We start from the raw sequence: 25,852 nt of genomic DNA, 5'->3' as shown, positions 1-25,852 counted from the left end.
AGCAGCCATTTCCAGGCCATCCTCCATGAGTGTGATGGGCAATTTGCACTGAAAGACAATATTGTTTCTCCTGTACAACACAAGCACCTCCCAGAGTCTCTGCAGCAAAAGCCGCTGCTCCCCAGGGGACACGGCAAGGTGTACACAACTACCACCTCCGTTCACTCTCAAATCCACCAATCCACCTCCAGGGAGGATGGAAAAGGTTACGGGGTCTCTAATTCAATGAAATGCCACTGTCTTGGATAAAATAGTTTTAGTGGCTGAGAGATTTCAAATGGAGTCGAGAGGTCCCTCTGGTGGACATTCTTATGCACTATATAGACAACACCTCTTAGGTTTAAATGTATTGGAATAGCTAGAAGTTAATACCTGAACTACCAACTCCAACCCAGCAGTCTGGACTCCTGACGACGATTATATAATAACGAAGATTACAAGGGGTGACAGTATGATCGTGAAAACCTTGTGGATCACACTTCTTTTATCTAGTGTATGGATGGATGAGCAGAAAAATGGGCATAAAAATTAAATGACAAATAGGGTGGGATGGGGGGATGGTTTGGGTGTTCTTTTTTCAATTTTATTTTTTATTCTTATTCTGATTCTTTCTGATATAAGGAAAATGTTCAGAAATAGATTGTGATAACTATATGATTGTATTGTGAACAGTTGATTGTATACCATGGATGATTGTATGGCATGTGAATATATTTCAATAAAACTGAATTAACAAAAAAAATCCCAAGTACTGCATTATAAACATTCAAGTCAGCAATACCTGTGGAGAGACCAACTCACCATGGCTGAGAATCAGGTCTCAGTGTCCTCGGGCAAAAAGGACACTGGCAGGTCTCAGCCTCCACTCCAGAAATTACGGCCATCATTGGTCAAAACCACATCAGCTCAGGCAAGACAGTGAGAAATCAGAAGCCAGGACCTGGCCCACTGTAACCCCAGCGGCCTCAGGTACAGCCACTCTTCATTAAAACATCTGTAGGTTCCCATCTGCTGTCACTTTCCCTCCCCAAGAAGCCCACATCTACCCAGGATGTGGTCTCGTGGCCCCTCCTTCCTCCCATCCATCCTGGAACCCCCAAAAGCCCCAGAAGAGAAGAGAGTCCACCTTCCACAGCCAGCCTGGCACCCTCACAACCCAGCCACACCCTGTATCCTTTCCCATACTGTAGACCTGTCACAGAGACCCCAGAAACCCTTTCCCCTGAATCCGAGTCCCTGCCTGGACTGCTCATCAGACATCAAAGCCAGCCTGTTCCCCTGTGCAAATGCTGCTGCTCCCTGCACCCACCAACAACCAGGAGGGTCATTTGCCCATCTGCAGAAGTCACTCTACGTTCCCTGACCTGCGTCAACCCCACTGTGCACAGCCAGAGCTGGAGGTAAAGCCACAGGGAGTTGAGCATGTGGAGGTGGGAGACACCCTTAATGCTTTGGGGGCCACACCGGACCCTGTGGGTCTCCCCCAAAGCAGCAGTGCCCAGGAAACTCACAGCACTGACCAACAAATCCCCATCCCCACAGGAGGAATGGCTCTGATGAAGGAGAAACACCCCCCCACCTGATGTCAGATGATACTAACAGAACCCAGAGAGGTTCCTGCTGACCCTGGCACTCGCCCGTGTAACTGGGCATAATTGTAAGTGTAAAACCAATGCTGTCACAAGGCACTCTCAGAGTCTTCCAACTAGACCAGGGGACCCAGAAGGCATCATGAATTCTGCTGGCAACTGGGTGGCAGGGAGACGCCCAAAGGAAAACAACAGGCCAAAAAAGTATCCCCCTTTAGCTTCCTTAACCAGGCATCTGTCTGTGAAGGCCTCTCCTTGGCAATGTAGCATATAAAATTCATGTTGACATGATCCAGTGTGATCTCTGGTATCAAAGCAACACAATCCTCAGAACTCAGCTTTGGAGAAAATCCATCTCACCCACGTGCAGGCAGTCTTGCTCTCATCCAACACCATAATTCATCCCACTTCCCTTTTTTCCTTCACTGCCAGGATGCTCAAACAAAATCCATTGTCCAGGTACACTATCTCCTTGTGACTCACTGTGGGTTTTGATAGCTCTTTTACTTTTGGCCTCCCTGGCCTTTTGCACAGGAGCTTTTGTTGGGTCAAGCGGTTGTGGGAAGTAGGCAAGGTGGAAAGGATCATTGCCAGCCACTGAGTGTCTCTGCCTTTTACCAAGCAATCAGCAGAGTGGAGCAGGGATTGATGGAGATGGGGCAAGAGAGACTTGGGGCTGGTGTAGGCAGCAGGGGCAGGTCAGATGTGAGAGGTAACGAGGGCAGGGCCTGCTGTCCTGGGGAAGCAGAGAGGAGTACCAAGGGCAAACTGCCAACCTGATGGCAGCAAGGCACATATCCTCATCAGTGGGATGAGAACCTGACATCGCACTGACCTTTGGCACAGAAGAGCCACACGCCCTACTAAGAGCAGGGACCGCGATGCTGATACCAAAAAGCAACACTTTTCAGAATTAACCAGTGCTGATACCAAGGACTAAATAAACCAAGACCAGGAGACCACACAGCCTGAATTCCATGAGTGAACAGTGCAGATGGCCTGAACCAGAGGAAAGAGGTTCAAGTCTGGGAAGTGGCAAAAAGTTGATTGCAAAGAAACTGGTATGCTGTGGTATGATTCCTGTTTCTTAAAGGTACAAATTAAAAGCATGAGTGTGAGAGTGTTTAGGTCCGTGAGTGAGAGCATGTAAGTGTGAGAGTGTGAATGTGTGTATGGGCGTTAGCAAGTGCATAAGTGGACACACCTAAGTATGTGCGTCAATGTGATGTAGGGCTGTGGGGGAGCATGTACGCCTCTGGGCATGTATAAATGTGAACAAGTGGGTGGAAATGTCTGCATGAAGATGTGAAGGTGGCAGTATGTCGGTAAGAATGACGTGTGAGCCTGCAAGTGCACCACTGAGTCTGTCATGTGGGCATTTGAGTGTGTCCATGTGTGTTTGTGAAGGTACCGGTGTTTTGGTGTGCCAGTATGTGTCAGTGAGCGCGCTGGTCTCAGTGAGTGGGAGATTGTAGGAGTGTCACGTGTCAGTCAGTGTATTAATCTGTGCCGTGAGTTTTGGTGTCCCGATGTCAGCAAGTATGAATGTGTTGGTGAATGTGTCAGAGAGTATTGCCATGGATATGTTGGAGTGTTTGTGAATAAATGTGTCAGCGAATGTGAATGTGTTGGTAAGTCAGTCTTAGTGAGTGTGTACAAAGTGTCATAGGAACGTGTGTTGAGTTTGTCACAGTGAGTGGGAGTCTGTGGGTGTGTCATGAGTGTGTCTGGGAGGTATTGCAACTGGTGTGTCTGTGTCTGTGAGTGTGTCAGTGAGCATCAAGTAGACACGTCCATAAATGAGTGTGAGTGTGAGTGTGTGGGTGAGGCAGTGCCTGAGTATGTGTCAGGAAGGTGTCAGCGAGTTTGTCGGTGCCATGGTTGTGACAGTGAGTATGTGTGTGAGAGTTAGTATCACGAGTGTGTCAGTGAGTGCACTGGTGAGTGAGCGTGAGCATGTGTACTACTGGAAGAAACCATACTGCACTGCTAACAATAGTTTTTTCTGGGGAGTGGCTAGGGAAACAAGCCAGAGGATTTGGTTTTCTACTCCTGATTTTTGTTTGTATTTTTCACAATCTATCATGTTTACAGATTAAAAGGGAACCAGCAGGAGCTTGGGCAAGATGGTGGCATAGAGAGGAGTGGAAGCTAAGTAGTCCCCCTGGAACAACTAAAATAAACCAGAAACTACTAGTAAATAATCCAGAATAACTGCAGGGGGACAAATGAGACCGTCCACTCATCATACACCAACCTGAATTGGGAGGAATGCCCAAGATCACAGCATAAAATCTGTAAGTAAAACCTGCGGATCCAAGTCACGAGACCCCCTCCCCCACAGCCCGAGCTGCACAGCCGCGTGGTGCCACAGAGAAGCTCTCTCCCAGCAAGCGAATATAGCTCAGCTGAGCTCCAATTGGGGTTTTAAGTAGCGAGTGTGAACTGCTCACTACAGGTACGAATCCCCAAAAAACAGACAGAGGCGTTTGGTGACGACTGACCTTGGAGAGCCGGAGGGTCGCCTTGGACTAGGTCTGAAGGGACTAACTGTTTCTTTTTCGGCTCAGTGGAGAAAGCCCTAGTCATTTTCAGTTTCCAGGGCTGTGACTCAGAGAAGGGTGGAGACAGCACAAGCAGAGAGGGAGACCACTGAAATGCTAATGACCGCCCCCTAGGGGGTCTGTCTTCTCTAGGAGGAAAGGGGTGGGGCCCTTTCCATTCAGAACCAGACCCCAGAGCCTGGGGGAACACGGCCATACCTCCTCACACCAGTCAAGAATTATAGGCTAACAGGCATCACCTGCTGGGCAGAAAAGCACAGTGACCCGAGGCATCAAAGGCTGGAGCAATTTTCTAAGACGCACCCTCAGAGAAACTAGATACTGAATATTTCTTCCCTCTGGGACCTGAGCCTGTTCTGGTCTGGGAAAACCTGATTTGGATAACCAAGGAAACCATGCCTAGACAACAGAAAATTACAACCTACACTAAGAAAAACAAAGTTATGGCCCAGTCAAAGGAACAAACGTACACTTCAACTGAGATACAGGAATTTAAACAACTAATGCTAAATCAAATCAAAAAGTTTAGAGAAGATATTGCAAAAGAGATAGAGGCTGTAAAGGAAGCACTGGACATGTATACGGCAGAAATCAAAAGTTCAAAAACACAAGTAGTAGAATCTATGGAAATGATAGGCACAACACAAGAGATGAAAAACACAATGGAAACATACAACAGCAGATCTCAAGAGGCAGAAGAAAACACCCAGGAACTGGAGAACAAAACACCTGAAAGCCTACACGCAAAGGAGCAGATGGAGAAAAGAATGAAAAAATATGAGCATCGTCTCCGGGAACTCAAGGATGAAACAAAGTACAATAATGTACGTATCATTGGTGTCCCAGAAGGAGAAGAGAAGGGAAAGGGGGCAGAAGCAATAATAGAGGAAATAATTAATGAAAATTTCCCATCTCTCATGAAAGACATAAAATTACAGATCCAAGAAGCACAGCGTACTCCAAACAGAAGAGATATGAATAGGCCTACGCCAAGACACTTAATAATCAGATTATCAAATGTCCAAGACAAAGAGAGAATCCTGAAAGCAGCAAGAGAAAAGCAATCCATTACATACAAAGGAAGCTTCATAAGACTATGTGCGGATCTCTCAGCAGAAACCATGGAGGCAAGAAGGAAGTGGTGTGATATATTTAAGATACTGAAAGAGAAAAACCACCAACCAAGAATCCTGTATCCAGCAAAGCTATCCTTCAAATATGAGGGAGAGCTCAAAATATTTTCTGACAAACAGACAATGAGAGACTTTGTGAACAAGACACTTGCCCTACAGGAAAAACTAAAGGGAGCACTACAGGGTGATAGAAGACAGGAGTGTGTGGTTTGGAACACAATTTTGGGAGATGGTAGCACAACAATGTAAGTACACTGAACAAAGGTAACTACGAATACGGTTGAGAGAGGAAGGTGGGGAGCATGTGAGACACCACAAGAGAGGAGGAAAGATAACGACTGGGACTGTGTAACTTGGTGAAATGTAGAATATTCAACAATTGTGATAAAACGTACAAATATGTTCTTTTACGAGGGAGAACAAGCAAATGTCAACCTTGCAAGGTGTTAAAAATGGGGAGGCATTGGGGGAGGGATGCAATCAGCATAAACTAGAGACTGTAACTAATAGAATCATTGTATTATGCTTCCTTTAATGTAACAAAGGTGATATACCAAGGTGAATGCAGGTAAGAGGGGGGGATAGGGGAGGCATGTTAGACACTTGACATTGGTGGTATTGTCTGATTCTTTGTTCTACTTTGATTTAAGGTTATTTTTCCTTTTGCTGCTTCCTAGCTGTCATTTTTTTTTTCCTCTTTCTTTTGCCTCTCTACCTTCTTTGACTCTCCATCCTGCCTTGTGGAAGAAATGTAGATGCCCTTATATAGATAGTGGTGAAGGTGGTGAACACATAAATGTATGACCATGCAGAAAACCATCGATCATTTACTTGGGATGGAATGTATGGTGAGTGAACAAAACCATATTAAAAAAAAATGGGTTGATGACAAAACCTTGAGGGCAATATACTGAGTGAAATAAGCCAGACACATTAGGACAATTATTGCAGGGTCTCACTGATAGGAACTAATTACAATATGTAAACTCATAGACATGAAATATAAGGTACCAAGATATAGGACGAGGCTTAAGAATGGGGAGTGGTTGCTTAATATGAGGAGAATGTTGAATTAGGATGAACTCAAATGTTTGGAAATGAACAGGGGTGTTGGTAGCAAGATGTGAGAATAACTAACAGCGCCGAATGGTGTGTGAATGAGGTGGAAAGGGGAAGCTCAGAGTCATATATGTCACCAGAAGGAAAGCTGGAGGTCAAAAGATGGAAACGTATAAAACTGAATCCTATGGTGGACAATGTCCATGATCAACTGTACAAATACTAGAAATCGCTTCCATGAACCAGAACAAATGTATGACAATACAATTAGAAGTTAATAATAGAGGGGCATATAGGGAAGAACTATATACCTATTACAAACTATATACTGCAGTTAGTAGTATTTCAACATTTTTTTGTAAACAGTAACAAATGTACTATATCAATACTAATTGAGGGGGGTTGGTTAGGGATATGGGAGGATTAGAGTTTCCTTTCCTTTTTTTCTTTTTTCATCTTTCACTTTATTTCTTGTCTGGAGTAATGAAAAGTTTCTAAAAATTGAACAAAAATTAAGTGTGATGGATGCACAGCTGTATGAGGGTACCCAGGGGCAAGTGATTGTACACTTTGGATCTTTGGATAATTGTATGGTATCTGAACAATCTCAATAAAAATGAAAAAATAAAAAATAAAAAATAAAAAATAAATTGAGAGATGATAAAAAAAAAAAAAAAGAAAACACATCTTAAAACCACATTGAAGCACCATTATACACCCATTAGAATGGCAAGAATTTGTGAGCGGGGAGTGTGAGCGGGGAGGCTGGCTGCTGGGGTGTGGACGTACAGCCCGGCCACTCCTCTCCCAGGTATTTACTCAAGAAAATGACCCTTACACTGACATAAAGACCTGCTCAAGAATGTTCACAGGATCTTTATTCAAAATAACCTGATCTGAGTTTCCACAATCAAATGAACCAATTGTTGTAACATTGTGTAGTGCATCTGTGCAGTGGAATGCTGCTTCTTTTAGTTTCCTGAGCCATTCAAAGCAAATACCATGAAATGGTTCAGCATAAATAATGAGAATTTATTTGGTCATGGTTTTGAGGCTGGAAAAATGTCCAAATCAAGGCATCATCGAGGCGTGGCTTTCTCCCGAGGACTGTGGCTTCTGGGCCAGCTGCCGGCGATCCCCGCCCTGGGCTCCTCTGCACGTGAGCCCACGGCGGCCTCTCCCGGCCTCTCTTTCTCTGCCGGGTTCCGTTGATTTCAGCTTCTTCTGTTCGTGGCTTTCTCTCTCGAGAGAGAGAAGTCTGAATTCATTCTGCTTATAAAGAACTTCAGTAGTAGGATTAACCCGGTCCTGCCTGAGCTGGGCCCCACCCTAACTGACATCACCTCTCCAAAAGGTCCCGCTTACGCTGGGTCTCACCCACAGGAACGGATTAAGATTAAGAACATGTTTTTCTGGGGTACACACAGCTCCCAACCATTATGCTACTTAATGCTTCTTAGCAATGAAAAGGATTAAACCACTGATTTACACAACATGGATGACCCTCAAATCATTATGTTGAATGAAGAAAATCCAGATCCAAAAGATTCATAGCGAGTGATTAATTTATATGCAATTCTAGCAAATGAAACCGTGGTGGCAGGAAGCAGGCCTGTGGCTGCCTTGGGCTGAGGGTGGGGGTGGGGTGCAAAGGAGCTCGGGGAATCTTTGGGGCGTGATGGAAATGCTTTGTATTTCCATCTTGGTGGTGGTTTCACAGATGTAATTATCTGTCAAAACTTGCCGAATGGTACACTTTAAGTGATTGAATTTCAGTGAACATAAATTATCCTGCAATGAGTTTATTTTTTGAGAAGACACTCCTCACTGAGAAGTGGGGCTTACGTCCTCCTCCGTGGGGTGGGATGTACGTGGCGGTGAGGCCGTAACCTCCCGGGCCCTTCCTCTGTGCTCCCCGGAATGCTAACACTTCCGGCTCTGAGCCACCCTGGAGTCCCTTTTACCCTGTGGAATCCTCCTGCAGCTCGCTGGGTTTTCCCTTGCATTTTAAAAAAATGTGGAAACAGGGTCATTTGTGGTGCGGACACGCCCATAATGTGGATTTGCTGATTGCTCACCGCTGTCGCATTTATTCCTGTAAATTAGTGTTAGATTTAGTGGCTTGATCTGATGCACTCTCAATTTATTTTGTTTTGCTTTGTTTTTGTCAATAACACAGACAGAAGTTCCTTCTAACTGGAGGAACTTATGTCTCATCGTCTCTTTGTGTGATAGCAGCTATTGTCTCCATCTATTGAGGCATCAGGGCTGCAGAATGGATCTCTGTACACAGCATATAACTGGATATTTTTTTTTTAAATCTAGTCTAAAGAGATTTGTCTTTTAACTGGAATATTATGCCCATTTATACCTCTGGCTACTAATTTAATTTGTATTCTCTTCTCCCATCTTTGTAATTTTGGTTTGTCCCTCCTTATCTCCATCTTTATTTTTAATTTCCTGCCTTCTCTTAGTTGGATTCAGGGTTTTCTCCCATTTCATTTCCACCATCTATGTGTTTAGACATCAAGTATATAATTTCCATTCTTTTAATGACTGCTTTGGCAATTTTAGCATTCATATTTAACGTAAAGTCAAAGTCAAGACAACTCAGATCAACTCCTTTCTAATATATATATATGCTATTATTTTATAGGATGTTAATTCTATGTTCAATATTAAGCCCATAAATTAGATGCAACTTTTATTGTCTTACAAATATATATTCTGATGTAACCACTAGTTAACCATTTTCACTATTCCTTCTTATCATTCATCTCGGGATCACTTTTCCCCTGAAGTACATCCTTTAGCAGTTAGTTTCACAAGAGCCAGTTCTTAGTGAATTGTGTGTTTCATTTGTCTGAGAACGTCTCTATTGTGCCCCTTCTTCAGTGCAGTCTCACAACTGCAGGTGCACGGCGGTTCTACTTCAGCACCTAGAGCCGTCATCCCATTGTCTTCCGGCTTCCGTCTTTGCCAGTTTAGTAATTTTCTCTTTTGCTGTATCTAATTCACTATTTTAACCTTCTGTTGAATATTTAATTTCAATGAATGAAGTTTTCTTTCTGGAAGTGCATTTTTTTCCAAGTCTGTCTCACCTTCATTCCTTTGTAGACTCTGTCTGTCTCTCTCATTACTTTTAAGATCTCTTTGCCTTTAGTGCTTTCCTGGTTGGCTGTACTATGTCTAGGTATAGATATTTTTTCATTTGTCCTGCTTGAGTTTCTTTTCCTTGAGCATCCTGAATTTGAGAGTTGGTGTCTTTCATCCACTGTGAAAAAAATCTAAGCCATTCTTTCCTCAACTTTTGCCTGTTCCTTATTCCCCTATTATCTGTATTTCCCTGGTACGTTGATTAGACATGAATTAGGCTTCTCTATCTGTGTCCTGAAAGCAAACATATTAAGCTTCCAAATTAGGTAATTTGAGACGGGCTTAACCCCTGAGCAGTGGAGGGGCGGAGAGGGTGGGAGGTGCCTGGTGAGGGCAGAAGTGAGGGCATTACCCCTTCGAGGCTCGAGGGGCATAGGGAGGGGGCAGCACGGGAGACTCTGGTGGTTGTGAGGAGGGGGCCGGCTTACGGGGGCCGTGATTTTTGGTTGAGGGAATCACAGCCTCAAAGTCACCTCACGTGGAGATGTTGGGGGAATAGATGTACTCAGACTTCTCTATCCTGCTCTTCTCCTGTCAGTGCTTCCAGTTGTCCAAACCCAACCAGAATCACAGGCAAAGGCACCACCGGGCTGAAGGGCCCACAGAAGGCAACCAGCACAGCTGCTCGTTCTCATCTCCACGTCCTCTAGTATCTTTTTACTGTTTTCTGCCTCTTTTCTCCCCAAGGTGCACTCTGAGTACTTTCCTCAGTTCTGTCTGCTGGTTTAGTAATTCTCTCTTTTGCTGTATCTAATCCACTATTTTAACCTTCTCTTGAATATTTGACTTCAATGATCAAAGTTTTCTTTCTAGAAGTGCATTTTCTTCAAGTCTTTCTGGTCGTCTTTAGCAGTCTCTCTTTTATGACATTATATTTTCAATGCCCCCAAAATTTATTCAAAAAGTATTGAACACACTTAAAAAATTTTTGCATCTGGTCACTCCAGTTTCTGAAGTCCTATTGGGTCTGGTACTGCTGATGGGACTATCAGGTTCAGTTTTTTACTGATGCTCTGTCAAGGTGGCTTATTTCCTTGGATGGTTTTGAATGTTGCTTGTTAGCTCAAATTCGTTTATTTGTGAGAATAAAGTTTATCTGTGAGAATTTTTTGAGGCTTATCTTGAAAGTGATTTTCCCAAGGGAAAAAAAATATAAAAATATGCATATATTTTTGCCAACCTTCTGGAAGGCACCACCCTCCCCCCACAACCCTGTTAAATAAATTATTTTTAGGCCACTGAGGTGGATTCCAGTCCCCAGTCCTTCATGACAGGGATTCCTAGGGGTGGCTCCCCCCACAACATGCCCTCCCCCTCCCGAGACCTTAGGCCGAGGCAGCCAGGCCTGTGGGGTCGTTTCTGGTTCACCTGGGGAGGGTTGCTCTCGGAATCTTGGATTTGTCATCTCTGAGTCAACCACCCTGCCGTGAGGCTGCAGGCTTTGCGTCCCTTGCCTCTGACCCCATCTCTTCCTTAAATGCAGGTAGCACGTAGGACGTGGCCTCCTGGCTTAGCCCCCTTGATGACCTGATGACAAGGACGTGAGCCCCGGGCAGACCGGCACCGTCTCAGGCCACTTTACTGTGCACCACACGCCTATAGCCTTAGTGACGGCTCCCCGTCTGTGTCACCCGTGATGCTGTGGGGTCCTTCCCTCCTGGGCGGTCGCTGACCTCGTTGCAGCTCGCCCAGCCACGGTCAGCTGTGGTGGGCTGCGGCCGGATGGCCTCAGCGGCCCCACTCACAGGCCTGTGGTCGGTGGCTGCTGACTGGGTGTGGGGCCTCTCTCGCCATCCAGCAGGCTCGCCTGGGCATTCCTGCGGTGGGCACGGGGTTCCCTGAGCAGCAGGAGAAGACGAACCCGGGGTGCTTTCTGAGCCTCTGCCACCATCACAGTCGCTGCTGCTCCACTGCTAAACTGAGTCCCTTGGCCAAGTCCAGCGTCATTGCAGGAGGACACGGCCCTCAGGTGTGATCTGAGTGTTCCGAGACCCCTGGCTCTCACGGGGACGGTCCAGGGCCACGATGACACACACACACAGTGGGTCCACTTAAACAGCGGCCCCGATTGCCTCGTGGTTTCAGAGGCCCCAAGTCAAGGTGTTGGCCGGGTCCTCTCTCCTGAGCGGTGGTTGGTGCTGGCTTGTCACCCTGCCCCTGCCGCATGGCCGCCTCCCGCTCCTTGTGCCTGCCCTTCCGGATCTGCTGGCGTCCGTGTCTTCCTGTGGCCTCTCCGGTCTCTGGCCTCTCCCTAGGGTGAGCTGGGCAGGGCAGCGAGGCCTCCTCTGACCCTGTCTCAGAAGTCCCCGAGGCCGGTGCCGCCACATGTCCTTCTGGAGGCAGCTGCACGGAGGCGAGCCGGGGGACTTCCACCCTTCTCTGCTCGACTGCAGCCTGCTGGTGCCCACAAATGGTTTATGCTCCTCCACATGCAGAACACACACAACCCTCTCATGGCCCCCAAATCTTCTCCAACTGGGTCCTGGCTTAGATCCAGGATCTCAGTGCCAGGGTCAGGGCAGGGTTCTGCCCCACTGCCCTTCCGTCCAGCAGTGAGATCCCCGGAGTCATCACAGCAGCCTCTTCCGGCCAGCAGAGCCGGGGAGTGGGGAGCACTGCAAAGCTGGGGTCCAGCCCAGCTCCTTGCCCGGCTCGGCCCCACCTCTGCTTTGCTGGTTTTGCTTCCTGAGTCGTTCCTCTTTTTCCAGCTGAAGGGGAGCTTGGCCCCTTCCTGCCAATGGAGGAGGCGAGAGGCCCCTTCCACGTGCCACTGTCCCTCTCGGTCTGCACAGAAAGCTCTGAGGGGGTCCCTGGGATTGATCACCAATGCCGTGAGGCACTGCTGCCCCCCACATCACCTTCTCACTCCTGGGACGACACCCTAAAATCTTCAGAAAGCCCTATTGTCAGCTGGGTGGGCGGCGGGTGGCGGGCACACCCTTAGGGCTTCAGAGGGTCTGGGAGACAAGGCTTTCATCCCCATGGAGATCCAAACAAGAGCCCGTTTCCGCAGCTGCGCATCTCACCTGACGTCACGGCCCGTGTGGAGGAGCTTTGGTTGAGAGGATTTGAGGATGAGACTGTTTTATCTGAACCCAGCAAGTCCTGGCTCCTTTGTCTTTCCTCTAAATTCTGCTAAGAAACCTAACGTGTCTTCTTTTACTCACCTCTCTCTCTGCATTTCTTCACGGGCAGCTGGACGAAGCCCGGCGGAAACCGCAGCCGACCCGATGTCCGCGTCCACCGGGAGCCCTCTCCGTTTCCCTCGTTACCCCAGGCCTCCCGCACGTCTCCAGCCTTGCAGTGTCACCCTCTCCGCCCAGCCCTCGGCCAGGGCCAGGACGCCCCTCGCACCTGCTGGCCCCGAACCCGCGACACGCCTTTGAGTCTACACCACGGCAGCACCCCCACTTCCACGTACGAAACCGTGTTCCGGGTGCCGACTGCTATGTACGGGGCCAAGCCCAAACTTAGCAGCTTACAACGACCATTGGTTTTGCTCATCGCCTTTGTGGAAATAAGTGAATGGCACCCAAGTGGAGCAAAAGCTTTTGTCTGATTTTGCCAGGCTGTTATGACAAATGCCACACGATGGGTCGGCTTAAACAACACGCGTTTATTGCCTCATGGTTTGGAAGGCTCGAGTCCAGATCAAACCCTGCTCTGTTCTGGAAATCTGCAGCGTTCTGGTGCTGGCTGCGGGCGACCCTGGGGGCTCCTGGCTTGCACCTCCGCCTGCCCCCACGGCCGGCTCCTCTCCTTTCTCCCTTCCGTGGCTCCCCAGTTCTTCTACAAGGCCTTCAGTGGCCCGGGGTAAGACTCACCTGCATTCAGTTGGGCTAAAAAAAAATAACAACTTCAAGAGGTCCCCTTTACCCTGGGTTCACACCCACAGGAACACAGATGAGGAGTAAGAACACGTGTTTGTTGGGAACATGACAAACCTCCACAGTTACTTATCCGGAGCTGGCTATAGCGAGGGAACCAGGCCTGTGTGCTCATCCCGGGCGTGCCCTCCCCAGGCAGACCATGCAGGATGGCCTGGCCCGGGGCCTGGTGCAGGGGAGGGCCCTGGGCCAGGGACAGCAGGAGGATGCGAGATGGGGTCAGCTGGTCTCGGCAGGCCGGGTGCAGTGGGCCGGGGCTTGGGGTAGGACATTCCCCAGCGGCCTCAGTCCTGGAGGCTGGGGCCGAGGCTCCCGAAGTCAGGCTGAGAACCCCAGGCCAGGAGCCTGTCACTGCCCCCAGCCGCAGCCCCCCAGTGCTCCTGCCTGCAACAGGGCCTGAGGGAACCACCACGGGCCAGGAGCTCCTGGTCCCGTGGAAGGACCGCGAGCCCCTGGGAGCGCGGCGAGGGGCAAACGCAGAGGGCGCGGGGTCTGCCGGGCCACGGGGGCCTCGCTGGCACCGAGGAGTGGGGGCTGCAGGTGCAGCCAGGGTGGGGGCAGGGGCCTCCCCGTCCAGGTGTCTTCACCTCTCAGTCTTGGGGACTCTGCCGTGAGCTGCCAGCGGAGCAGATTTGACGTGAGGGCCCTGCAGCCAGCCCTCGGGGCGCAGTCGCTTCTCCTCATTCTGTGACAAGAGTTTTCCGGGTGGAGGGAGCGGCCGCACGTGGGGCCGGGGCAGGGGGCCGATTCCCGTGGGGGCCAGGGCCATGAGGGTTGAGGGGGGAGACCCGCACGCCGGGAAGCTGGCGTGTGTCTTTCTGCAGGGGGAGACTGGAGCTCGTTTGCTGGGGACAGCAGGACAGAGGTGTCTGCTCAGCAGGCTGGGGGTGGCGGTGGGGCCAGGGGGGCACACGGGGCTCGGTGAGCCGGGGCCTCTTCCCCCGCCTGGGGCCCCCTGCGGGGTCGTCCCGAGGCCGAGCAGGCAGCTCAGGGCCCGGGCCCCGTCCCTCCCCGTCTCTGATGGTGCCTGCATCGCGGTGACCCCAGTGGGCTCGGGGACAGGGTGTGACGCTCGGTGTCCAGGAAGTTCGTTGTCATTGCCGCACATGGAATGTCACATGAGTGCACGGTGGCAGGGCCGAGCTGAAATCCTGGGGGCCACGTCTCTCCTGCCCCGGGATGATGGGGCCATGGACCGGCGGGAGGTGCTGAGGGGTCACAGCCCTGGTGGGGGCTCTCCTGGCTCTGGGTGGGGCCCGGGGACCCCAGCGGGGAGCCCACTACCACCCAGGAGGAGTCCCGGGGTCCCTCAGCCTCCCACCTGCCTGGGGGTGGGGCGGGTGCTCAATGACCACCCTGGAGGAGGGGCCACACCCCCACACCCCCACCTCCACACAGCATGAGTGGAGCTGGCCTGGGGGCCTGCCTGGGGCTGCAGCCCCCACCCCTGAGCCCACCCCAGGTGATGCCGTGGACTCGGCCAGTTCCCTCGTACCACCCTGCTGCAGACCCAGCCTCCAGGGCCACCCGTCTGCCCCCACCCCACCCATCCTCACCCCTGCTGCAGCACCTGAGAGACCCCCAGGCTGCCCACCCCGACCCCAGACCCCTGACTCCGCAGCCTCCTGGGCCCTGGACACACTGGCAGCTGGAGCCCAAGTACAGCCGGGGGTGGGGGCAGAGGCCCAGGGCACCCGATCTGGGCTCACCCTGTGGTCTCGGTGTCCGGCCTGGGCCCTGCGGCCGCAGATGAGGGTCAGCAGGGCCCCTCCCTCCCTGGTGGCCCCCGCTCTGGGACAGGCAGCCCAGGACATGGTCCTTTCTTCTCCTTCTTCCTTTTCATTCGTTTTCTATTTCCACTTAAAGAAAGAAATTGCTCAGAGATGATTTTGTTCTTGTTGCTAAAAGTGCATTTCATTATCACCGAGTGCAAGCAATTCTCCCCCTGCTCTCCCTGCCCCGCAGGCCGGGCGGGCTCTGGCTGCAGATCCCGGCGGGTTCCCTGGGACCACCGCTGCTGCTCCTCCCAGCCGCCCCTGCCCCTCCGTCCCCGCCCGGTGGTCAGAGCCGTCCTCGCAGGAAGACCCCGATGCAGCGTCCTGTCCCCGCTCCCCGGGCAGTGGAGGGACGGGAGCCGTCGGCGGGCAGGCCTTGAGTCTTCCCCCGGGTTAAATTTCATACATTCCGGGCTGCTGCTCTGCTCACCCATCTGTCTGTTACCGGACCAGTCATTGATCTATGAAACTGATACATCAACATCAGTGAACAGAAATGCAAACATGAGCGTCCACTCCCGTCCCTGCACTTCAGAGCCCGGAGGAGGCTCCACTTTCCCTCTCCTCGGCCCCTCCTTCTCCAGCCCCCGCTCTCCGGGAGGGACCCGCCAGCTTCGGGCTCAGGCTCCGGCAGCAGCTGCCTGACCCTGGCTTCCCGAGTCGGGGCCCCCAGCCGAGCAGGTTCCCTGTGGCATGAGCGGGCCCAGGGCGGGCACCCGAAGTGGCCAGAAACCCCCGCGTGCCCAGGCGTTGCCCAGCGGGGTGGCCTCTCTGGCCAGGTGTGACAAGGGGGCCCGGGAGGCAGCTGCACTGCCCGCTGGCTGGGGCCTCGCTCTTTCTTCAGGCTCGGGGCTGCAGTGGGGGGTCCACACCCCACCCCGGAAGCTGAGGAGCGGCCTCACTCGGAAAAAGGCCTTTGCAGGTGAAATGAAGTCAAGGACCTGAGATGAGACCCTCCTGGACTAGGGGCCCAGAATCCGATGACAGGTGTCCTTATGAGGCACAGACGGGGAGAGAGGGACACGGCGGTGAAAGCCACGCAGATGGAGAGACGCAGGCAGAGAGCGAGTGAGGGGCCGCCTGGAGCTGGAGAGCCTGGGCCGCCGACCTCGAGTTCGGACCCCCGGCCGTGCCGCTTTGTCACGGCAGCCCCAGGACCCCATCCCAGGGCCGCTCTGGGGGTCCCATGGCATGTCTCACCCCACTGGCCTCGCTCCTGAGGTCACGGTCTGGAAAACCAGGCTCCAGCTATGGGCTCCGAGTGTGGGCTTGAGGCAGACGTCAGGCCCGGCCGGGGTTCTGCCACATCACTGTCCACTGTCCTGCCCCTTCTCAAGCTGTGCATTTGAGGGCTTCTGGGAGCCGGGCTGAGAACTGTCCTTGCAGCTGGGGAGCCCCTGAGGTGCGGTGGGGCCTGCCACCTGGATCCCGGGACCCCGAGTCTTGGTTTTCTGTTGCATACAAGGCGCTGGGGCTCTAGGTGGGACAAGTCCCAGACAATGAGGGGCAGCCCTCGGCCCACTGGGTCCAGGGGCCCGATTGGAAGAGAGCCCATACACCCAGCTCCCCAGACCCCCTCCTTCTGGGGTGCTCCCCGCCCACCCCCAGTGTTCTCACCTGCACCCCAGCCCCCGACACTCTGCCTGAGCAGCCCCGCCCACCCCCACCTGCGTGTGGATCCCCCGTGGGGCCCTGGGGGACCAGCAGGGCTGCGGGGGACCGTGTGCTTGGGAAGCGTCGGTGGAGGCACTTTACCCAGCACCATGTTTCACTTTTATTTGCTTCCACACTGGCTGGAGGCTCTGCCTGTGTCCCCTTTGGGTGCACAGAGCTGATGGCCTGGTCGTTGGACTTGTGGGGATCAGTGAGGCAGTGGGGATCAGTGAGGCAGGTGGGGGGATGTTTGCAGGCAGGAGACCCTGTACACTCCCAGGAGGGCCAGGTGAACCGGCCTGGGGTCCTGGGCTTGGGAGGGAGCGGGGCCTGGGCAGACCAAGCCCGGGAGTCTCTGTATACAGAGGCTGCTGCGGGAACTGAAAGACGCTTTCCCCTAGAATGAAGCTGTCAGCAGGGCACCTCCTCCAGGAAGCCCACCCTGATTTGCAGGAGAAAGGAGCCATCCTCAGTCAGTTGCTGCCTCCTCTTCCACCTTGCCCGGCACCGTGAGCTCTGAAGCGGCCATGGGCATCTCCTCTGGGTCCCCGGCATCCAGGCCTCCCAGGGGAGGAACGTGGAGTGGGAGGGGGTTCTCCTTCCTTAGCTCAGTTCCCTGCAGTTGCCTGCGAATGGGGTGTCCTCAGACCAGCCGCCCCCAGAGCTCCCAGCCTGAGAGCTGGGCAGCCCCTGCCTCTCCCTCTCCTGCAGAGGGGCTCGAGCGACACGCCAGCCCCCGGGAAGCTCGGGGCAGAGGCAGGAGCCAGGGACACGGGAGCCTCAGGAGCAGTGACAGATCCTAGGCAGGGCCTGCACCCCCGCCCCAACCGGAGGCCAGGCTGACCCCCCAGAGGGGACGCCGCATCCAGGACCCCGGGCAGACTGCACAGCCTCTGCCCTCAGGCCCCACAGTGAAACGGCCTGACCTCACCTCCCGGGGCAGAGAAGGCCGGGCAGTGAAGTGGGGGGGGGCGGCAACCTAGTGGGCTTAACTGCTTTGGGGTGGGGGCCAGCAAGGTCCGGCCCAAGGGTCCACCTGGAGGGGGCGGTGGGCAAGGTCCTGGCTTGGGGGGGGGCACTTGGTTACTGAGGGGCTGATGGGCCAGGAGGGGCTGCACCAGGGAGGGGTGCCCTGACTCTATGGGCTGGGGGGCCCAGGTCCTTTCTGCTTCCAGACCAGGTCCTGGGACAGACCCCCATGCCTCTTGGAGCCGATTGGGGATCCCCGGATCTCAGGGTCCTGGCTTCCAGTCTGGGGGTTCTGTGAAGGGCAGTGAGTCTGGGGGCTATACCTGCAGGTTAGAAACCCCTGCCTACACTGCAAATTATTCTTTTTTGAAGGTTTCTTTGACCCCAGTATGTGTCCTCAGAGATTCGGGGTGAAGACCAGGCTTGTTGAGGGCTCGGGGGCTGCGTTAGGCTGGGACTGGCGGGTGTGGCGGGTGTGGCAGGTGAGTGCAGGGCCCAACGGTGGTGCCAGCAGTGTGCCGGACCCTCTGTTCACGTCCCCTGATCCTGGCCTCCGCCTTGTGGGTAGACATCCCTGTGGACAGTTGGGGAAACTGAGGCACCATGCAGTTGGTGGCCGGCTCAGCCAGGCACACGTGAGGAGGGACCTGGACATGCACCAGCCCCCCACACCTGTCTGGATCCATCCAGATTTGCTCCCCTCCCCCACCATTCCCGCTGGTGTCCCTGGAAGCCCCAGGTTGACATCTGAGGACAAAGGGGCCCTGGGCAAAAGGGGTAAATTTGGGGAGGATGTCGCCTGGTTCCTCCCCATCCTCCCCCCTCTCTGGCCTGGGGAGTGCAGGGTGAGGGATGGGAGGGGGTGGGGGCGTGGGCTGCAGGTTTACACCCAGGGGGGTGGGAGGGGTACGTGATGCCGAGTGGGAAAGGTCTGCGGAGGGAGCAGGGGCTGCCGGGAGGGGCCCCACCGGCTGGGACCCTGGGTCCGAGGAGCCGGCTCCATGGGGGGAGCCCCCAGGGTGCAGCAGGACGCAGCCCTGGGGCCCAGCTTGGCACTGAGAGCTCCTTCCGTGGAGGACCCCGTTCTTCCTTCCCACCTGGGTGCCTCATGAACCCCACTTTCCAGGCAAAACACAGAGGCCTGAGTGCATGGGCAGAGTTGGCCTGAGCTGCGGAGGGACCCACAGATGATGGCATGAACAGCCCCTCCCCAGTGGGGCAGCGAAGGGGGCAGAGGGACGTGGTGTTTCTGGGACTCTTTCAGCAGAGCAGAAGGCGGCGCTTTGGCCTGGATGGAAAATCAGGGAGGACTCCCTGGAGGAGGTGATGCTCAGGCAGAAGATGTTCCAGGAAGAAGCCATGACGTGCCTGCCCCAGGAGCATTCAGTGCTGTGTCCCGAGCCCAGAGAGAGGCAGGGTGAGCTCAGGCGCCACAGAAGCTTGTTGCTGGAATGAGTGACTTCATCAGGTCTCCCAGCCAGACACCAGGGTCAAGCCAGAACTCGGGGCCCATGGCCACGGGGCAGGTGGGGCCTCATCCTGGGTGCTGCCTCCACTGCTTGCTCCGCTGCCCTGAGGAGATGCTCCAGCCTGGAAAGCGCTCGGGGGCCTGGCCTTGCCTCCCGTGGGCCCCACAGAACCTGGCCCCAGCCCCCCAGGCCTGTGCAGGCCCACCCGGGCCCGGCCTTGGGATCTCAGGGAGCAGATGCCCGGAATTTGCTTCTGGGCCCCTGAGGGGAGAGTGGGGTCCGTGGCTTCGGGACACTGGCCTGATGGCCAGTAGGGGCCAGCCTGCCCCTGCCACGGTCCTTCCTGCTGTGAGAGATGGGTGAGGGGTGAGCCCTTCTCCTCTCCGGCTTGGGCCCCCACTCTGGGCCAGGCCCCCTCCCTGGTGCAACCCTGGCCCACAGCTTAACCAGGGGCACTTTTGTCTCCCAGGGAACATCTGGCAACATCTGCCACAACCGGGGCGAAAGGCTGCTGGTGTGTGGTGGGTGGAGGCCAGGAAGCTGCTAACCCTCCAGGGCACGGGATGCCCCCGATGATGTACCATCCAGCCCAGGGCACCAATGGGGCCGAGGTGGGGGAAGCCTGGGCTGGGGACCCTGCCCCGGGGAGACGGGGGCAGTCCTCCCAGGGCACAGGCTGGAACCAAGTTTTGGGGCCTCCCTGCACTTTCTCTCGTCTTCTCTGTGTGGGGCTCCGATGCCCTGGCCAGGCTGGTGCCCCCTGAGAACCCCGTGCCGTTGCCTGAGGTGACAACAGGGACTTAGATGCTTGGTCATCAGAGCAAGTGCTGGCCCAGGCCACAGCTGGGGTTGGGGTCTCAGCCTGACCTCCCAGGCTTGGGCAGGGGGTGGTGCCAGCAGTGGCCAGTCCCCTCCGGTGTCCGTCTGCTCTGTGATTCAGTCCTTCCTTGCATTCCTGCCCCATCCCCTGCCGTGGGGGTCCGAGGAACCCCCTCCTGTTCTCACCATGAAGGGGACACTCCCCTTTCTCTCCCCCCCACAGCTGTCCCATCCTCTGTCCATTCCCGACTATAAAAATTAGGGGTTCAGTGAGGAGAGTGCCAAGGATTCACGTTTTGTTGGAGAATCCATTCTGGGGGACAATCTGTTGGGGTTCTGGTGGGGACAGAGCTGTCCAGCCCGAGGAGGGAGGAGAATCAGTTCAGCAAGTGGAATGTTCAGCAGCTGCCAGGGGTGCACTTTGATTTGGAGACAACCAGAATAAAGTGAGTGCTGTCCAAGCCACTGGACACAGCAGGGGCCATTATTTACAGGGCAGTGGGCTGTGAGGTCCTCACTCAACCGTGAAGCCGCAGCTGGTTCTCTGGCCACTGGGAGTGTCCTCAGCCCAAGCCGTGCCCAGAGCAGAAAATCAGGCTGAGATGTGGCTCACAGGACTCCCGCGAGGCGCGTTTGTCCAACAGCGATCATCTGATTCCTTCAAAAAGGACTTTCCCTCACCATCTGCACAGGATGGACACAGAGAGGAGAATTCTGGGGGCCTGGTGCTCCCCAGCCCTGCCCTCCACCCCCAGCTCATATCTGTGCCTCTGCTAATCCACGGAGCTGCTGGGGCCATGGGGAGCAGGACTCTGTGGGGCCTTGTCCCCAGAGAGGGGTGCTGGTGACAACTGGGCAGTCGTCCTCACCAAGGAAGATCAAGGTCCGGGAATTTTCCAAACTGTGACCATTCTCTAACCGCAATGCCACTGAGCCAGGAATAGATGACAAAAAGATGACAAGAAATACCTAGATATCTGCAGCTCAAGCAAATAACCCACCAGCCAAAGAAGAAACCATAACAGAAATTGGTATTTTGAGCCAAACGACAAAAAAATACTTCATGATAAAACTCTGTAGATTTAAGAGGCTATATCAGAAAATGAAGTCTGAAAATGAATGAGTCAAACATTGAGCTCAGTGAACTAGGAAATAGGGGATCAAAGGCAGAAGGATCAGAATAATAAAAATAAGAGCATAACTCAATGAAATAGAAAACTATTTTGAAAATATGAAAAATGAAATAATGCCAGAAGTTTGAGAAAAATGAGAGAAGATGTAAATAGCCAATATTAGAAATGAAAGTGAGGGCATCTCTACGGACTTTACAGACATCACGCATTTAAGAAGATGAAATAAGTTTAAGTGAATATTGTAAACAAATTTATGTTCATAAATTTGAAACATTAGATGAAGTGGACAATTTCTAGAAAACGCATTTATTGAAACTGACAGAAAAGGAAATAGTAAACCAAAAGCCTCTACCTATGACGATGAAGGAAATTTAATTTGTAAATCAAAACCTCCCCTCTAAGCTGATATAACCTTGCACACAAGGAAGAAGCAGCGCCAATTTTGTGCAAACTCCTCCAGAGAATAGGAAAATAATGAGCTCTTCCTACTTTATTTTACCTGGTGAGCGGAACATCAATTCAAAAGCAAAAAGGAAAGTGTAAGATGGGAAAATTGTCTGCTAACGTCACTCGCAAATGCAAGTGCAAGCATCTCAAGGAAAACATTACAACTGAATCCAACGACATTTGAAAAGGACACTAGGTCATGATCAAGTTGCCTTTGTTTCAGTATTGTAAGGTTAAATAAACATTAGAAAAATTCATCAATGCAGTGACCTCTGGAAAGACACTGAAAGAGAAAAATCATATGATCATCTCAAAAGATGAATAAAAAGAATTTGATAAAATTCAAAATCCATCACAATAAAAACATCCATTAGCAAACCTGGAATAGAAAAGAACTCTTTAATTGATAACAGAGATTTTTATAAAATACATGACGTATAATAGAAGAAGAGTGAAACTTTCGCTTTGTGGTATGAAACAAGATGAGGGCTCTAATTAAAAAAAAAAAGTAGAAGGATGAGAAAAGAAAGAAGCAGAATCTTTGCTATTTGTGGATAAGATGGTCAAGTACATGGTAACTATGACACTCTACATGTGAGTAGTTAGCTTCAGTCAGAGACTTTAGAAAGATTGTTGGTTAGAAAGTTAATACACAAAATTCAACTATGCTTCTTTATGCACACATTCAACAATTAGAAAATAAAGTTAAAACAAAGACATTATTTAGAGTAGTATCGGGAATTACCAAGTACTTAGGGATGTAGGAATGAACCTAACAAAATATGGATAAGACATTTATTCAGAAATCTATGAAACATTGCTGGGATGATTTGTTTTCAAATTAGAAGACCAAGAAAATTATACTCATGGATTATAAGATTCAGTGTTTCAAAAATGTAAATTCTCCCCCAAATCAGCCTAATACTTCAGCACAATACTACTTAAAATCCCTATCGATTTTCCCTCCCTCCCTCTCTCTCTCTCTCTCTCTTTCCCTCTGTGTGTGTGTGCATGTGTGTAACATAGCAAGGACATTCTACAATTTATTTTAAATATAAAGAACCAAGAATATCTATAACACAAAACGACCAGGAGAAGGAGGAATTTGCAGTGCCAGATTGTAAAATTTACTGTCAAGTTCTAATAATTGAGAGTGTGATACTGGCCAAAAAATGGATGCATCGATCATTGGATGGGCGTAGATACCTGAAGCAGACACGTGCATATATAAGTGCTTGATTTATGAAACATGTAGCCCTGACGAGGGAGAAAGGATGGTTTGCTCATAAATTGTACTGGGATAAACGGATATCCAAGGGGAAAACAAATGAACTTGAACTTCACTCTACAACATACACAAAAAGCAATTCTACGCCACTGACAATCTAAATGTGAGAAGGGAAAATAATCAAGTGTTTAGAAGTTAATTTAGAAGAAAAGCTTCATGGTCTTGGGATCAAAACAATTTTTATTTTTACTAATCCTATTGGAAAGTACTGATACATTTGACTTCATTAAAATTAAGAACTTCAGTGCATCAGAAGATACCATTCGTGGAGGATTTAAAAGGCAGGCCACGACGGGGCGGAGGCGGTCATGGAATATACACCAAAGAAAGGGCTTGTTTCTAGGGAAAAATGGGCTCTGACAAACCAGTAGGAGAAAAGAGGGACCAGGGAAAGAGGGAAAGAGACTTAACAGACCTAATGCTCAGTGAACACAGAAACATGCCCAAGGTCACCATTTACCAAGAAATGCAGATTAAAATCAGATATCACACAACTGACCAGAAGGGGTGAAACAGGCAAAGAGTGGCACTAAGGGTGTTTGTGAGGCCTGGGCACGTGGGCGCCCCGAGACCCAGATAATGATGGTGACGGCAGAATAATTGGCAACAGCCCAAACTGGGGAAACTCAGACGCCCGTCAATGATAAAACGGATAAATAAATCGTGGTACAGGCACAGAGCAGGAAACTGCGGCGATGAAAATGACAAACTATCGCAACATGCAGCACAGATGAATCTGAAAAACATGATGGCGAGGCAAAGAAACAGCCGCACAAATGCACACAAGCAACGCCGTGGGGTCGCGTCGTGGGGCCACAAAGAGCACAGTGATTCCGGGGGGGGCCCTGCTCTGTGCCCCGGGGGCCCACGGCTGACCCCGGTGGGAAGGGGGGATTTGCACCTGCGAAGGGGAACGACATCTACACGCGGAGAGAAGGGGCGAAGTCTCCTCTGCAGGCAGGAAAAGACCCCAGGACACTCAAGAGCTCAGACCGTGGACCCCCCTCCCCAGAGAGTGGACAGTGAGGAACAGGCACGGAGCACTCGGCGGAGTCGACAGCCCTTTCCGACGTGAACCGGTCAGGGTGGTCACTGCCTAGACGTCCTCGAAGATCGGGCAAGTGATTGAACTATAGGAAGGGGGAGCAAGAGACAAGATGGAATTTAACAAAGGATGATGAATACTGAATCTCCATATAATTTTCTTTTTCTTAGTTGCTAGTGTATTAGAATAGTTAGAAGGAAAGAATTGAAATGGTGGAAATGTAACCCACAGCATCCTTTGAAATTTGTTCTATAGCTGCTTGTTAAATGGTAATGTGAAAGCTATACCTTTTTGTATATATGTTATATTTCACAGTAAGGGAACAACTGAACTGTGGTACATAACCCATAATAACTTTGGAAATGTCCTATGTATCTGCTTGTTAAGTCATACTTTGAAAGATATTACCTTTTTGTCTATATGTTATATTTTACATTAAGGAAATAACTGAAACCATGGAGTTGTAAACTGTAATATTCTTTGAAATTTGCTCTCTAACTACTTGTTAAATTGCACTTGGGAGGTTATCACTTCCATGTATATATGATATATTTGACAATAAAAAATATTATTAAAAAAAAGAATGGAGCACTCAGGATGGAAGGAGACGGGGAACCCTGAGAGCGAGGCAGCCCAAAATATTTCCAAACACGGCACCATTGCAAGGCATCTTCCTTCCCACCCCCCAGCCTCGTTTGTTCATCTCCTCTCACCTCTCACCTCTCACCCAGGCGTCCCACAAGGGCAGAACCACCCACGTCCCCTGGGGCTGCTCTAACCTGGAGGCTCAGAACCACCTGCCGGTGGGCTCACAGCTCGGGGCTGGCTCTGCGCTCCGTCTGAGACCTGGGGGAGGCCCCCGCCTGTCCTGCGGCTCCGGGGCTTGCCGGCCATCCTCACACTCCTAGGCTGGCGGCCGCGGCCCTTTCACCCCTGCCCCTGTCCTCCCACAGCCTCTCCCTGTGTCCGTCTGTCTCTGCTCCACACCTCCTCTCCTTAGGACGCGGGTGCTAGGGGACCAGGGCCTCATCCAAATGAATCCCACTTCCAGAGACCCTATTTTCACATACGGCTCCATGCGTGGGATCTGGGGTGGGATCTGAACGTGGCTTTTGGGGGACAGCTTATCCGTCACCCCCCGATCCCATCTCCATCCAAGCCCTGCTCCGGCCCCGGCCCCAGGCACCATCACACGCCCCGTCCTGGAGGGCCCGGCAGTGGTCAGAGCCGGGACCCGGGCCCTGCCTCCCCCGCGGCTCCTGCCTCCTGCTAGGGGCCGTGGACACAGCGGGGGGCAGGGGGGCCTCCCGCACCCCCACCGCAGGATCAGGGCCACTCGGGACCAAGAAGGCTCTGTCCCGGTCCCGGTGCTGCCGGGTCAGCCCCGGAGAGGACAATGGACAAGGCCCATCCGAGCAGACCGGCCGCTCCAGGAGTCCCTGGGCCCGGGCCACTGGGCAGATCGGCCCCGTCAGCATCATGGGGCCATGATAGCCCCCGTCAGCGTCACAGGGCTGGGGTGATGGCTCCCCGGGCTCCCCCTGCCACCTCCACCCTCTGGCTCTTGGATGCCAGCTGGTTCCTCCCAGGACCTCAGGCCCCGAGTGAACGCTGGGAGACAGCGAGCCGGACAAGAACGGCCCGGAGTGGGAACCAGGCCCCGGGAGCGGCAGGAGGGAGTGCAGGGGCTGGCCGGGGAGGAGGGAGCCCCAGACTTCTGTTGGGGACCACACTCAACCTCTGGTGGGAACAGACCCCCCCGGGACCCCTGGGCACCCCAATGCAAGCTCGTTTGCTGTCTCTTCCACTGGATGTGGGCCCGGCTCCAGCTCTGCTTCCCGTCCTGGGTGGGGCCTGCAGGGGGCC

The 25,852-nt window shown here is 52.3% G+C and overlaps 1 long non-coding RNA gene across 1 annotated transcript; it reads left to right on the top strand.

Moving 5' to 3' along the window:
- The first annotated feature begins 1,575 nt into the window (after positions 1-1,575).
- On the top strand, positions 1,576-3,735 carry LOC119531102. The gene is made up of 3 exons (XR_005216216.1): positions 1,576-1,657; positions 2,501-2,682; positions 3,684-3,735. It is a non-coding gene; the product is annotated as an uncharacterized LOC119531102 (long non-coding RNA).
- The last annotated feature ends 22,117 nt before the right edge of the window (positions 3,736-25,852 follow it).

Source organism: Choloepus didactylus, chromosome 4, assembly GCF_015220235.1.
Source record: "Choloepus didactylus isolate mChoDid1 chromosome 4, mChoDid1.pri, whole genome shotgun sequence".
Taxonomy (NCBI): domain Eukaryota; kingdom Metazoa; phylum Chordata; class Mammalia; order Pilosa; family Megalonychidae; genus Choloepus; species Choloepus didactylus.
This window is presented reverse-complemented; position numbering and strand designations above follow the sequence as displayed.